This window comes from Lathamus discolor, chromosome 14, assembly GCF_037157495.1.
Source record: "Lathamus discolor isolate bLatDis1 chromosome 14, bLatDis1.hap1, whole genome shotgun sequence".
Taxonomy (NCBI): Eukaryota; Metazoa; Chordata; class Aves; order Psittaciformes; family Psittacidae; genus Lathamus; species Lathamus discolor.
The window spans coordinates 12,563,442-12,579,762 of NC_088897.1; the positions used below are offsets into that span (position 1 = coordinate 12,563,442).

Here is a 16,321-nt window from a genome sequence, read left to right on the forward strand (position 1 = left end):
GAGAGAAGTGCTCAGCATGCAAGAAACTATGGGCTAATTACAGGTACCACAGAGCTCACTCCAAACTGCAACAGTCATCTGCTGGCATCTTTCACTCCATTTCCCAAACACCCTTCCACTAATATTTATCAGATCTTTGTTCTGATTAAGGAAGCACCTGCTCCCTGAGCACAAATATTTGGAAAGCTCTGGAAAAACATTCAATACATTTGGTAGCCTGCTCCCCTTCAATAACTAAACAACTTGGATCTCTACATCCCATTTTGTTCCCACTTTCCTGCTGCTGTACTTCAGCCTTGTGTTTAAGCATACTCATGCTTCTATGCATGATGCAGTCCAGTTACTGTTACAGGCAGAGAATTACATACAGAACTAAAATGAATGAAAGAGAAGCAAGTGCTGGCAAAACATGAAGCCAAGTCTTACCTAAACATCATTCCCTTCCGCAAGTCTTCCAAACGTATCATCAACATCTCGGCACACATTTGCTCTCTGTGTTGGGAAGGACTGAGTGAACACATTACGCAGAGGTTACACTTATGAAAGAAGAAGATTCAGGATGTTTTGGGATATTTTAACAATAGACAGTCCATGCGTTTATGTTCCTTCATTACTTCTTATGGCCCTTCCTCTATCCCAAGTAGCATCGAGGAGGGCAGAGTTAATGCTGCGAGAGGTACATGGTGCACCCCAGCTCCACGGCCATCTCTCATCCACACTACCAGGCAGTCGTGCCATTCGCACCCATGATTGAAAGGGAAACAGATCCTCCTTCCTTCGTGCAATCGAGAGCTACGAGCAGCTTAAATCAGAAACAGTTCTAATCAAGTCAGCAGCATTATAAGCAAAAAACGTGAGTGATGGGATTCCCTTCCAGTGTCAACTGTTTGGGGTGACTTACTCACGAGCTCAACCAACCTAAGGCGACGCATGTCTGACACAAAAGAACATGAGTAGTTCATAGAATGGTACAACAGGATTCAGCAGGTGAAACAATTACAGTTAAAATGCCTGGAAGTAAAACCAAAGCTGTAAAAATAATGAAGCTGTGCAGGGAGCAGAATTTCCATTTCTCAGATCTTGTGCAGTTTCAAACTACAGCTAATTCCAAGTCAGAATGGGCAACTCTGAAATCATTTTTTTTTTCAGGCAAAGTAATTTTCTGTCATTACAGCACAAACTGCAAGCAAACTTTGGTATGAAACATGAAGACATACCACTTCACTTTTGAAAAGGCATATTTTGACCATGTGCTTCATTTGCCTTTGACCATTTTCTTGATATCAGTGCACTCGCATTTTCACTGTTAAAGAAATAACAATTCCCAAAGGAAAAATGTCACATCAGAAAAGCCTCTATAGCTTTAATCATCAACCAGAAGACCAGACTGCCAAAGGGCTCAGCAGGTATCTCAGTGAATGAGGTGCTCCAAACTAACTACCTTCCTGGACCTTACCTCAGCTATCCATTCTGAGGTGACCTGCCCAAACCTTCCAACATAGGTCCTGGGCTTCTGTCCTGCGTGCTGGGAGCACAATGGGAGAGGAGCAACCCAGTGAGCAGGACTTCGCAGGAAGGTAGAAACCAGGCGTGCTCTTTCCTTGGTGCTATTCTTAGACTGAAATATTCATCCTTAAATTGCTTCTGTATCTCTAACTGGGCTGTCTGGCGAGCTGACAGACAAATCTTAGTAGAAGACAGATTTGATAAATACGCCAGAAGCACTCGCAGTCTTTTTACACAGAGAAAAAAGGGGGAAAAATTAGAGATAGAGAAGAAGGTGGAAATGGCGCAGCTGCCCTTGCTCAGCGGATGGCTTCTGGAAAAGGGCAGCGAGAAAAACGCTCATTGACGCCGAACAAGGCAGGGCTGCTTGCTCGGGCCGTCCCTTTGCCTGGTGTAAAACCGACGCTCCGTACCTCCTAAGCAGGAAGAAGACCTCTGCCGGGCTTGCTCCCCCCGCAGCTGCGGGAAGGGGCCTCCTGCTCCCTGAGCAAGCTGAAGGAGCTGCCCCGGGGTCGGACCCCTCCCGAGTCCTGAGGGGTGCCGCAGGCAGGGGCTGGGGCACCCCCGGTGTTCCTGCCCGCCTCTGCTGGCTGCAGAAACCCAAAGAGATGGGGGGGTCCAGAGCGTCTCTGCAGGTTTCTATCAGGTGGGGTACGGTGTTTCTCGGGGGCCCTGGACGTGCGACAGTCACTGCGCTGTTGCCCTGCACCGCCTGTCTCCCGTCAGGTGCCTTCCAGGGCAAAGCATGATCCGAAAGCTCTCCCACCAAGTCGCACTGCTCCTACTGTGAGACAGAGATCGGTGAAGCCGTCACTCGGAACAGCTTTCACCCCGCTCGGAGGTAATGTGATAATGCTTGCTTTTATGTGCACGCATCTGTCACTTCTGTTAGCAGCAGGACACACGTGGGAATTCAGAGGAACTGCCTAAATTCCTCCAGGCACAGGTCTCCAGTCTGCAGGACCACCACTGCTGAGCCTCGGCATCGCTCTGCACACAAGTACAAGGGACAAAAAAGAAAGAAACTGCACTTTCAGGAGGGCGCCAGCACAAATTTAGTGTGGGTCTGACCCAGCCTGGTCCCAAAGACTGCTCAGGTGAGCACGGTTCTTTTATCAGGGGCTTTTCTTGAATGCTCTGCACTGACTCGATCAAGTGAAGGGAAACAGAAGGAAATCTGAAGCTAGAGCTCAGAGAAAAAACATTCTTAGCAAGTGACTATTATTAGTATTGTTTAACCAAAACAAAATGAGGTGAAACAAGGCAGAATGGTGGTCATGTCACACACATCCCTAGTGTCCAAACTGCGCCTGTTAAATTGGTGCAGAAGGTCACTGGAGAGGTGGTAGGAAAAGAAAAACAGAACAAATCCCCCAAGGACATGAGAGCACACAGGGGGGTTGATGAACACCTTCCTTTTAACTTCAGTGTGCATTTTATCAGGCCCTCAAGACAAGCGCAGCATTTATTGCACGGGGTTGAGACCCCTTGGAGGCTGTGGAAAGGCTGGCTGAAAAATGGTGATGTGTTGGTAACCCCATCCTAACAGCTCAGGGGGGGCAGCTCTGAGCTGCGAGAGCTGGCAACAGCTCCGCTCCTCCAGCACGGAGCAGCCAGGCCTCACCATCCTGCTCCTCTGGGGCCATTGTGACACTGATGATAATGGGAGCAAAGCAGTTTTTCAGTGGTAAAGGGTACATGAAATCCTGATCCTTCTTCCCATTTGTAGGCTGTGTAGTGACAAAAAAAATCCTGTTTCCTTGGACAAGCATTTCAAGCCACCAATGCTCTATCGTTTCTCTGCTGCAGAGTGTTTTGGACTACAGTGCTCAAAGTGTGCTCCCCAAAGCCTCTGACCCAGCCAGGATGACAGCCTGAGTCTGATCCTCAGCACCCACTAACTGCAGTGGGAGCCGGTGCTGCCCAGCAGCTCCCTAGCCAAGGGCACAGGAGACGGTGTGCTTACATCAGACCAGGTTCTCGGCCACAGACACGCAGTGAACTCTGCTCAGCTCCCAGCAGCTGAGGGTACAACCTGTTTCACTGTCGCACCGATGCTTCCTCAGCTCAGCGACTGAAAATCTTCACACATGGCAGATTAGTTGCCATATGCTGACTCTGGAGCTCTCAAAGACAACCTCCAGTCTGTTTGTCCTCATACAGCCACAGCACAGTCCTCCTTGTCTCGCACTACCCACAGATGGATTAGTTAAACTTGAGTTTGCCCATACTTGATATCTGATAAGGTGCTTTATCTGCTTTACTTGATTCACTAACAACAGTGCAAGCATTTTAGCCGGTCTGATACACACTGCAGAGCAGAACGATGTGCTGGGCCCATGTGCCAAGTCTGCATAACTGAACCTCTGCTACCCGGGAGATCTCTTCCAGCTCTCCGTTTCTGCTTCCTTCTGACCTGGAAAAGCCCTCCGGAGTGATCCTCAGCCAGGCTGCTCCTCCCTCCCCATGAGCACACAGCAAAGGGCAGCGAAACCTGGGCCATGCAGGCAGCAGAGCGCAGGGCAGCCTGGCACAGGGCACGGCTGTCTGTGCTCCGCACCATCCCTGCTGAGCAGCCCCTGGCTCCCAGCAGTACTTGGGTGGTGCTGCCAGCCCTTAGCCACGAGCCCTGGTGACAGAACACATTCAGGAGCTGTGTTCGCATAGGGTCAGTGGTGAGCAGACATCACTGTGAGGCTGCTTTGGGGTCACTGCTCCCAGGGCTCCTTGCCCACAGCAGGGTCAGGCTTATGGCCGCAGCTCACACCAAGGATGAGCCAGCACCACACTGAGGGTTTCGTCTCATTTCCACAGTGCCCTTGTGTTCATGAGTTAAAAGCCGAGAGAAGACAGGAGATGGGGATAAGGCTGAGCTCTTGGCCACCGCCAGCACTGGCAGTGCCCGTGGAGCTGTGCCAGGCCCTGCTGTTGGAGCAGAGACTGCAGGCAGCTCTGCCAGCATCACTGCCTGCATTCCTGCCACCCGCAGCTCCCCAGGATGCTGGATGCTGAGACCCCCAGGACCAGGGCAGCATGGCAGCCACTCAGCGTCACCAGGCATCTGCACCCCGCTACACAGTACATAGATTACACCCCATTTTCTCAGCAAAGCTTTTCAATTCCATTTCTATTCAAAAGTTTTGAAAGTTCACACTGTAGAGAAGCCCAAGCCTAGTACAATGATGTCTGTCTTATGTGTGTGTATATATATATACACACACACACACACACACACACATTTATGGAGCTTTAGCTATTACCAGGACGATGCTTTCAAGGATGTACAATAAGATGCGACGCTTTTTATGTAGTGCAAGGCAAAAGTCCTTTGGTCTTCCATGTCAAGAGTCCTTGCATTTTATTTTTTGGAGAGCTCATGTCATACACCTTCCTGTTCCCCCAGGGTACTAGAAAATAGCAAGTATCCCAAGATAACTTTTTATTCCTAAATGACAAGTACGGAGACATGATGCTCGATGGAGAAAACAAATCCTCATTTACACCACTTGCAGTCAGCCAAGCAATTACGGGTTTGTAGCTTCCAGATGCCTCCTGAGACTTCACCTGGGTTTTTAGAATGCAGGTCAGGAGGGAACCAAAATCAAAACTGAAGATCCCCATTGAAAAGCAGCCACGTGTTTCCTGCCGGCCCAGGGAGGCTCATTAATTCCCCTCTGGCTTTATATTTCTCTTATATTTAATGATGCTCTGCCGAGCGCATGTGAGAGCTCCAAGGCACCAACCCTAATCTGTGCCATTTTTTATTTAAATTGCCACTGCTTCCTAGCAAGACAAGTCTGCAATAGGCAGATTTAGCAAGATGGAAGGAAGGAGACTTGTTAAACAAAGCATGTATAATGGTACCTGGCTTGCAAGTATTTACCACTTGTAATATCACTCCTGACCCAAGTTCTGAGGCACGGTTTTATTTACGTGATGGCATCCTAAAAGTAGCTGATATAATTTAAAAATGGTTTTAGCACATCTTCCCCAGCAGTTGTGTGCAAGCTTTGGAAAGGTACAGCAGAAAGAACAAGGATGACACATGGCCTTACTGAAATTACATGCTTTCTATTTAGAATACAGAGAATGCAAGAGGTGTCCCACTACTCAAGGGGCAAAGGAAAATCCGTATTTCTCTCTCTACTGAAAAGCAAATTATGTTCCCCCCCTCATCTCTAATAAATTAGAATCCCATTTTCCTCAATCTTTGTCTTTTCCAGGCTCACATTAGTGTAGTGCGATCAACATCAGGCATGTGCAACTAAAAAAGCCATTTCTAAGTAGAACTTTACGACATACAAACATCAAACAAACTCAGTTCAAGCAGTGGGAACACGCACACAAAACACCTCTGCTCCAGGACTGATAAAGGTGGTAAACCTCCTTCTAAGTTAGAGTTTCATAGCTTAGATTGCACTTTGGTCACTGCCAACCATTACCAGCTCCGTCGCTGATGTTTGGAGGTTTATTTAAACTTGCCTTCAGGCTTTGACGCCTCCTGACTACAGCCAAGTCATTCTCAGGCTTTCTGCACTCTGCAGCAACCTGTCCATCTGCTCCCACAGGAACCCCACAGGAAGGGGATGCTGCCTTGGGTCCACGACAGTGCTAATGTTTTAAATAAACTTTGCAGTTCTCTTGCAGTAACCTGATGCCACGTTTGCTGCATCCAGCAGTTACAGTTCACCTCAGAGGGTGGTGGTCATTTCCTTCACAAGTAGCTATATAGGTTTGCCTTTGTCTCCAGTCTCCTGGTGGGATGCGAGATGCAGTGAGGGGGCACAGGAGAAGGGTGCATGTTTAAATGCTGCGTTTAAAAGGTGACAGGTATTGGCCAGTGTGCTACCTGGATTTCTCCATTCTGAGTCACTGCAGCTCAGGGGATGAGGTCCCTGGGTTTGAAGTGCCCACGCTCATTATGGCTCCTGGGGCAGTAACTGGCTCAGCTGGCATTAACAACAAGCTCCCTGCCTGTAGGAACAGTCTCTTCACAGGGCGCTAATGGAGACAGGAGACAGAAAACCACACGGGTAAACAAGTGACAAGGTTATGCTGCTGTTGACTGTCAGTACTGAAAGGCATTTACCAAGGAGATTCAGTGGAGACAGCTCAGGAAACTTTGTTTCTGATATATAAGGGAATGCAAGAATTTTCCTAAGGTTTAGTGGCCACCAGTAACTGGTTGCTATTATTTTGGTGAAAAATAAACCTGTCTGAATATTCCCATGTGAATATTTTAGAATAATTATCTATTGCAAGATAAGCAAGCAGAGGTTTGCTTTTGGGAGAGAAGCAGAGCACTGAGCAAGGAGTGACGAGCCCATTCTCCGAGACGCAACCAGCAGAGATGCAAAATGTGACCAATGCTCCCTCGGGACCGGACCCCGCTTTCCAGCCCAGATCCCCCCTCATGGGACCCCCGGAAGCCCAAGCCCCTCCGCACCTCCCCTCGTCAGGGTGCGCTACCCCCTGGTGAGCAGCGGGCACTGCCCCGTCCCCTTGCCCCGCCGAAGGCTGGCAGCCCCGAGCCCAGCTGACGGAGCGTTCCGAACCCCCGTGTCAACCCGACAACACGTGCCTTCCCCCCAGGGCACCCCCAAGATGCCTTGTTTCTGTCTTCTTTCAGCCATTCTGAAATCCAGAAACCCGTTTCTCTACACTCTGTGGCTGAGCTTGGTTATCATCACTTTCTACGCTCCACCCTGGCCCCAGTGTCCTGATGGACTCACCACCATACAGTTTCCTATTCATTCCAACTGAGAAGTTAATCTTCTCCCTTCACCATACTTCACTTCCTTCATAACAGATAAATTGTCTCCACAATGATGACTAACAGCCTATTTCTGCAATTAATTTGGTTCAGATAACAGATGCCATCCATGACAGTGCAGTCTGGGGCAAAACTCAAAGCTCAGACGCCTGCTTTTCACTTGAAAAGCTTCTGTCTGATCTGGTTAAAGCTGGTGTTCACATCCTCTTCTGAAGCTATTTACGTGACAGAGGAAGGAATGCAAGAACAGCAGGAGATGGAATAAAAGCAGGGAAACTGCTCTAAGCCTGAGCCGCAGTTCCATCATCGTGATGGTGCAGCAGTGTACGCTTCATCTCACGAGTCAGCAAGGGCTCTGGTGTCAGTATCAGCAGGACCAGGACATTGTTTCTTGGGGTCCAGGCATCTCAGTGGCAATGGGAAGACAGTGAATAGTGCTTGCATCTCACCTCCCAACAGCCCATGCTGCCAACAGAGCAACACACTTCCTTGTTCACCATTATCTGCACAAAGCCTGCTTTAGATACGAATGAAACACAGTCTGATTCAAATTCATTTATAGATACATACTCTCGTATTGATCCAACATCTACCAACTGCATGACTGAAAACAGATTTTAGAATGTTTTTTAAACTCACAATACGAGGCGTTGCTGGCAAAGTTAAAAAAAAGCCCCAACGTACCCTTAGTTCAAGCACACTCTTCTTTAGCGTTTCAAGGCATAAACAGTGATTCATGGAAAGGAACAGAGCTCCAAAGTGGCACTAAATATAGCGATAGCCCTGTAGATATTACACTGACTCATGAAGTGTGTGCTTGCAAGTGATGTCTTATCTTTGTAGATGGCTGCCTCCTGCCCAGTGTTTAAATACACTGCATCTTGGGTCCTCTCTTCCTTTCAGGTTGAAGTTTACCCTTCAGTGGAATTACATGCTCCTCTGGTAGAAGCACTTAAGCTACATGGATGCTACATAATTGTTTCCTTTGATTCATGGTCACAATACTAATATGAGATATTTGACCATATACAAAATGCAGATTGCAAGTTGCCTGACTCCTAATTTGCAGCTCTGTATCGTATATCCATGGCTCAGCAGAAATTCAGCCAGCTGCAGCGTTTAACACATTTAATCTTTCTAGCCAGAAAGATTTACCAAGGAGCTGCAATTGTAAATGGCTGCCAAGCAGGATGGTGTTTCAACCGTTGTTCCGGTAACGTCCCAAGACACACTGTTCCCAGTTTTCCTGTCAAGAACTCATTCAACTGCAGCATAATGGAAAATTGCTTCAAAGAGAGCACCAGGTACTGCCCTACAAAAACATCAACTATGTCTGCATTACCTTCTGGAGATACGCCATCCAAAACCACATAATGACCTGCTCCTGAGAGAAACGGAGGACCTGCAAACCAGTCAAGACCAGGCAGTGGGCAAGGGTGGGAAGTTCCTTCAGAAAAAAACCAGCACTTCTACAATGACCAGAACCAGTGGGGGAAGCCAAATCCCCCGCTTCTCCATACAAAACCAAAACTATCTGGGAAATCAAACTGGAATAAATGTCTACAGAAAAATTGCTCCTGTTAAACTCACAGAACTGGTAGAAATCACCTATTTTAACTGTGTTCCTTCATGCTCTTCATTTATGTCAGAAAGTGATAGAAGTCAAAGCATGCCTGGAAGTAACCGCTGATGCCCCATCTCTGCTTGAGCTTACCCACGTTTTGTTGGGAGCCATTGTTGATACCAGCACGGAGCATTATTATGAAGCTCTTCAGTATTTCCTGAAGTGACAGAAGACTCTACCCTCAAAATTAACCCCAAACAATCCTCACAAGAACCGGGGAGCAGCCCTTGATGCTTGGCTGCCCTATCCTCTACCTGCTGTGGCAGAGAGAATACTCAAAGGCGGTGGCTTCTTTGAATCTTCAAAAAGAGACTGTATCAAACAGAAGGACAGAGCACCGACATCTCATCACGCTGGTGCCGGAGTCCAAGCACAGAGATCGGCAAGAATGACATCAAGCATGGGAAGAGAAACTTTCCTCGCTTTCTCCAGGAAGCTCCATGGGACTCTCAATGCACAGATGCCCATGTGCCCACTCATCTACAAAGTGACACCAAGCTCGATCAGAAAATCAAGATGGAAACATCAAAAAGGTTGTACAGGTTCCTCCATGTGGTAACCATCATGGCCAAGGAGCTTAAAGGTGCGTTGCAATGAAGTGCACTTCACTTTCCCAGCATCATTGTGGTCTACTACCAAGCAAGATTAGATTCCACCCCGATAAAGGCGTTAGAATCCAGCCACAAGGGTTATGTTTGGTCCTCACTTCCCAAGTTGCTCTGGTTTTACATCACTGCAGCTGAGCCAATGGCTTTGCACAACCAGCAGGTGCAACTCATTTTCCAGTGACCATGGTCCTGCTGAAAAAGCTTTTTGCTTTGTTCTCTTCCAGCTGTTGCCATGAATTCAAGGCAAAAAGGTCTCTCCTTGCTGCCCATCTGAGAAACAGGTACTTCTGTGATTTGTCCGTTAGCTTCCCCAGCCACTAGCAACTACTAAAACTCAAGCTCAAGCTTTGATGAAAGAGGAAGTTGAACACTATGTGACAGTTAAGAATCAACATGCTAATGAATCTTCTGAAATAACTGAATCTAACATTACAATCAATGGCACTGATTGTCTCTGGAATAGGAAATTGCAAAAGGACTATTAGAATCACTTCTGCAAGCAAAATCCTTTGGTATTAAGGTAGACATTAAGTGTCAGTCATGTTTACTAGAAGTAAATTCAAGACTGACCTGATAATGGTCCAATACACACTATCTCAGTGCTGGAACATGATTCTGAGCAGACATCTTTGGGCTGACAGTGTCTGAGTTTACCTGCCACTTCTGAGGAAATACATAGCAAAAACCTAATTTTTAGCTGACATTGAGAAAACAAGTCGTTCCAGTTTTGATTGCTCAGTCAATACAAGATGAATAAGGTACTTACAAACTCTCTCCTAACCTCACATCTTGAAAAATGTCAGCTTGCAGGAAACAGACGACCCACTACCTGTGTCTTTGTTTGCCGGCCAAAGTCACAACATTGTTAGAGCTGATACCACTCAGAAATGATCTGCAGGTGAGAGCAGGAGAAACTGAGCAAGTCAAAACCACTTCTCTTCCAAATGTTACATCTCTCTGTCTGCCACAAGCAGCCTCACACCACCTGAACACACTACCTGAGACACTGTGTGAGAGCAAAGGTACTCTGGAAGTGTGCTCTGGTGCTCAAAGCACCGAGTGCCACGCTGCAAATCCTCTGCTTAAATAACCTTTAGGGTCAGATGTTAGCATTGCACTCTGGTTAATTATAGCAGTGGGAGAATATTAAGAGCAATTCTTATTTCATAACCCTTCATTTCAGACCAAGCGCTTTCGCTCCAGCAATTTATCTGGCTCCCAGCTTTGAACATGCTGTTTATCATAGTCTGGGGCACCACATATGTCTAACCGGGCAAGACCAAGTCCCTTCCAGCTCCTTCATAGCAATGCTCCTGTTGCTAGTGCAAAGGCAATTAAATGTATTACTGTTGATTGCAGAGCCTACAACTCACTGCCTGGTAGCAGGGAGGGCTGGCTGCATTCAGGAATATGCTCTGAGGAACTTCAGAGCTCCAGTCTGAAAATGCAACATGCAAGGACAGAATCATTCCTGTTGCAGTCAGCCCCCGTCCTGTCCCCCCCCCAATACCTTGCCAAAATACAGACATTGCACTAGGTGACACTGCTCAGAAGGCATAACTTGCAATGTGCTATATTTTGCCAAGATCACCCTCTCAAGCGAGCCAATACAAAGAGACTTTAAGCCAGGTCCTATGTAAGAGGTAGTGTTTGCCCTGGAGGGCAACACAGCACAGAGGAAAAGAGACCACCATGCCAGCTACCCTGCGTTCAGCAAGCACAAGGACTACAGGAATGAGGCATCTTCTCAAGGTCTGGCGCTGCTCTGGAGGGCAGCCTCTCCGAGCCCCCTGCCTTTCACGCCACGTTCAGGAAGCACAGGCCTTGACAGAGCATCAGTTTCTAAACCTCACACAAGAAATGTGCATATCTGACTTCAGCTTCAAGTCCCAGCAAGGTGTGAGTTATTATCCCACAGTGGCCATCTACATCTCCTAATGGCACACACTAGGCATTATGTGATGATAATACCCACATCATAGAGCCTTCTTCCAATAATAAAAAGGACATAATGTTCAAATTAGTAGGTATAAGCCTTATTATTCTCCCAGGTAGTTAGTATTTTCAATTTGTGAAACAAAATGGGTATGGGTATACCCCCACTAACTGGCTTCTCAGAGTGCAGGATTTATGGCTCTGCTTCACGTTTCTAATTCCCACTACAGTTGAAGGAGGCATTTATTGCTTCAAATGTGCACTAACATCTTCTGTCTTTGAATGAACTTTCTGGAAAACAAGATGAAGTTGCAGGATTCATTCAGATTCATGCAACAATATGCAGTGTTTTATAGGTGATTCAAATGCCAGGAAAAAAAAAAAAAGGAATTAATAATTTTAATGGATGCAAGGATGCAAAGCATAGGTGGCTATCGGTGGAAAGAAGTACTAATTCCCTTCGGCAAGTTTGTCGTGGTTTAAACCCAACCACAAACCTCGTTTGCTCACTTCCCCCCCCTTCTTGCCCTCCCCCAGCTCCTGGAGGGACAGAGAGGAGAACCGAAAAGAATGCAACTCCCAAGGGTTGAGATAAGAACAGTTTAGTAACTAAGGTATAACACAAATCACTACTGCTACCACCAATAATAATAGTGCTAAAGGAAATAACAAGAGGAAAGAATACAACACCTCAACACCAGCTGACTGATAACTCGCCCCACTCTCCCCAGCTGAGCACCGACCAATACCTCGTCCAACCCTGCAGTCCCAGCCCTTCCGGGTAACTCCCCGTTACATCCTGGCCGTGCCGTGCTGTGGTATGGATACCTCCTTGGTCAGTTTGGGTCAGGTGTCCTGTCTCTGCTTCCTCCCAGCTCCCCCTCCTCCCTGGCAGAGCATGAGGCTCAGAAAGTCCTTGGCCAGGGCAAACATTCGAGCAGCAACTGAAAACATCGGCGTTATCAGCACTGTTCCCAGGCCAAAAAAAACACAGCACTGTACTAGCTACTAAGAAGGAGAAAAATGACTGCTGCTGCTGAACCCAGGACAACCAACATCATGGGACAAAAGAAACCTAACAAAATATCCCTGCAAAAACAAAGTCTGTCAGAAGAAAATGCCATACTTTGACATAATTGTTCAAACGCTAATACAGACCTCAAACCACCCATAAGCTCTGATGAGTTCAGTGAGTGATAAAGATTAGTTCATACAAGTGAGGATCAGATCTAAATAACAGCTCAGTAGCCAAATGGGAGACAGCAGATAGAAGCAACCTCTGCTCCTTAGATTTTAAGTCTGAATCAAAGTCCAGTGAAAGGAGCTCACTGGCCTTTGCTGAGGTGTCCAATTCCATGCAGCTCACTACATACAGCTTCTGAATTATCGGATTCTGTAGGTGCAGCCCCATCCCAGAGACTCTACCCTGCCTGCCTTGGGCAAGATGAGGAATAGGCAACTAGAGCCAAGGGAGCCAAGGCAAGGAAACCCAGCCGGTTGCATAAATTCTGCAGTCTACTACAAACATTAGTATCTGAAACCAATTCAGATAATTCTGCTTATGCTAATAGCAACCTCAAGTCACCAGCTAGTGGTCTGAAAAGAAAGGATGGAGCCATCTCGGCATCCCCCACCACCTTCCCACATAAGGCTCAACTCATTAAGCACACTGCAGCCTGCTGCTGTTGTTGATGTGGTTTATATGGTCTAAACACAAATGCAAATACCAGCATCTCCTGCTTACACAGACATGCAAGCTGAAAATTATCTTTGCTGTTTCTTGACAACATGACATCCATCACAGTGAGATGCTGCGTCTTAGTGACAGCACCAGAAAATGAGCTGTGTCAGTACTGGTGGGAGTTATCTTTGCTTCAGCTGCGTACAATGGTTCAAGGCCTGTTAAACCAGGAAGGAGATGTTAAGATCCACAGAGCTTTTTGTGATTTTGTTCCCCAGGGCTTCAAAGGGTAAAAGGAAAATGGGGATTTCAGAACCTCCCGAAGCCCAGCTAAGCACAAAGTCAACCCATCACATTTTCAAGTCAATTAACACAGCAGGAGGGCACTGAGCACTTCCAAAAAAGTGCTCCTTAAACACCTCGGTGAAAACTGGGCTCTCTGAAACAGTCTGAACTTCTGATGTTCCTCCATTAGCATGTGCCAAGCAAAAGTTTCATTTTCCGTGTATTCAACCCAAATCCTCTTTGTCCTAAAAATGAGACAGATAAATGATGGGTGCTGGACAAAATAGCTCGGATGTGCTCTCTTGTCACTTGCTGTCAATTGGCAGAAGGGGGCACATCTCCAGAGCAGCGGGTGTCATTCTGGGGCAGGATTCTTGTTACTGCTACTGTGAGTCACGAACCTGAGAATCCATGAGCAGGACTGATTCCTGAACTTATTACAACAGTGGAAGTGTGGGAAGATTACAGAGCATTTCTGCTGAGGAACCATTTGAAGTCACAGGCCATAGTCTGAAATCCCGAGCACAGATGATTACACGGCTCCAACAGATAAATACATATGCACACACACGGACTCCTTTCCATCCATGGAAAGAGAACAGGACTTTAGCTTTCTGGAATGGAGGAAGCCACAACCAAAATAAGCATCCCTCCCCCTGCCTCCACCTTCTCAGGCAGCACTGCTGACCAAGATGAATGACTCTCTACATCCTTCCTAATGACTGCCTGTTCCACAGCTGACATTTTGTTAAACTACAGCAACTGACATCTCCTCAGGGACATCCTAATGATCAATTACATTTGTAAGCTGGGGCTGCTGAACCTCATCCTCAGACAACTGGCAGAGGATGAGCATCAAGAAAACAAGGAAAGCAAACAGAAGTTTAAACCAGCAACCATTTTATCCTGGGGAAGGGAGAGCTCCAGCAGTGCACAACCTCTAAACCATGCAGGATGAGCATTCAGAATTGACAGCTGGATTATCTTCACTTAGCACCTCCAGGCTGTGGAGCCAGCTCATCTGTTACATCTGTGATAACTGTGCTTTAAGAGACAGCCAAGAATGGATGGTCTCAAAACAGGATTTTTGTTGGTTTTCAAGTCAGACTTGATACTCTATCGGAAGATAAAAAGTGTTTGAGATGAGATAATGTTACCTGGACTGAAATAATGCTGGGAATCAGGAGCACAGGAGACTGCTCAATAGCAAAACAGTATCCAAAAAAGCAAGGAAATTGGTGTATTTAAGACCGCACTCTGGCCCATCCTGCCAACCAAGCAGTATGTTACTGAAATGAGTTTAATGTATGCAGTTCGAGTATAGTTTTTAAAGTGTCCTCCAATGCAAAACAGTTACTCATAATGCCACAGAACCAGGGCACAGCATGCACCAATAACAGCTCATCACTTTTCCACAGTTCCCAACTCGTAAAAGAAGTCAAGGGTAAACCAGAAGGCATGCGATGAGAGAGTGCAGTACAGGGGCCAGGCTCCTTTAAGAGCCAGTGGGAGCAGGCTCCATAAATCCGTTTTCCAGGGCAGTTCTCTGTGCCCAAAAGGTTCTACAGAACTCACCAGGAAAGGCTCACCTGCCCCACTCCTAACTGATTGCTCTCAGAAACTGGCATCTGACTCCTTAGGAGGCCTGGGAATTCCCCCTGGTTACCCATGCACACACGGAACCATGCGTACAGCTCTGGAGGTCTGGCCCCACATCCTTTACACCTTAGAAAATTCCAGCCCAAAGGCTCTTTATAATGTCACTCCTTCGACAAAGTTAGCAGCTGAATCAATACTGAGCTGACATTAGGAGCTGTCTTAAACCTGATCTATGGATTTATTGCACTGACTTCATGATAGATAGAGTGCAAGTTGTGCAAACAGGCATCTCTGGCCTGTATCCATCTATGCTAAAAGCCAGTAAAACCCCAGCTGCTGTCAGGGTCCCTGATTTCCCTCTATGTAGTGCAGAGAGAAATGGGAACCCACAGTCTACCAAAACACTGCTGAATGCTCGCCCGCAAGGCGCATTGTGCCTTGCTCCTGTTCTCAGCTTTTCATAGGCAGTAACAGAGGCATGGAAAAATGAAAAGCCTTCCTCATGCCCAGTCAGCTTTCCTGGTGCAAAGCCACAACCAGAAGAGGAAACCAGGAAACGTCGCCTTTCACATCCACACTTGAACCAGAAGAATGCTGGCTTAATTGCTGTTGCAGACATTCAGATATAGCATTCACACACTGCCCTCTGCCATTTAAAGTACAACGGCCCATGTCTGCAACATTATCTCCACAACAGAACAGAGTCCTTGGTGGCGAAAAGAAAGCAGCAATACCCTCAGCTGGCACCTCTGCCCAGAAAAGAAAACATTATAGTAAGGGTGTTAGAGCCAAGAGCATCACGAAATAAGCCTCTAGTAAAAGTACAATTCAACCGTTTTCAGAAACCTCCTTTTCCAATGCCCCAGGGACCCCTAAGGCACTAAGTAGCTGCAGCTTCGTGTGCTTATTCAGCACCCTTAAGCTTACTAATCTTGTGTGGGCCCAGTTCCCAAAGAACCTGGAAAAAGTCAAGCTGGGATAGCTCCAAGAGTATCATCACCCGACCAGTGATGACATTATAAAACAGCGGTGCCGTTTGGTTGCCAGGATTTGTCATGTATTGCTCCTTGCTCCACGGGGAAGAGAACAAAGCACCTGCCACACTACTTTATTAAAAGCAAGGAAGTTGCCGTGTTACATTTCCTTGATCTGCAAACAGCATTTTTATGTCAGCAACAGGCAATGTTTCTGCATAGCCTTCTCTCTGTGCACTATAACGTAACTGGAACAACACTTTAAAGTAGCAGTTTGGATGAGTTTAATTTGGCATCTTGAGCCACATTACAGATGTGCTGAACTGCATTCCGATT

General features: G+C 46.8%; 1 long non-coding RNA gene across 2 annotated transcripts in view; it reads right to left on the reverse strand.

Annotated features, from left to right (window-relative positions):
- Positions 1-432: 432 nt before the first annotated feature.
- Positions 433-16,321, reverse strand: part of LOC136021847 (uncharacterized) — a 29,951-nt gene continuing 14,062 nt past the window's right edge. Inside the window, exon 3 of one of the 2 annotated variants that reach the window (XR_010615922.1) lies at positions 433-2,496. This is a non-coding gene — a long non-coding RNA (uncharacterized LOC136021847). Of the gene's footprint in view, positions 2,497-13,159; positions 13,346-16,321 lie in introns of those variants that run through there. The other variant, XR_010615923.1, reaches the window with a different exon arrangement.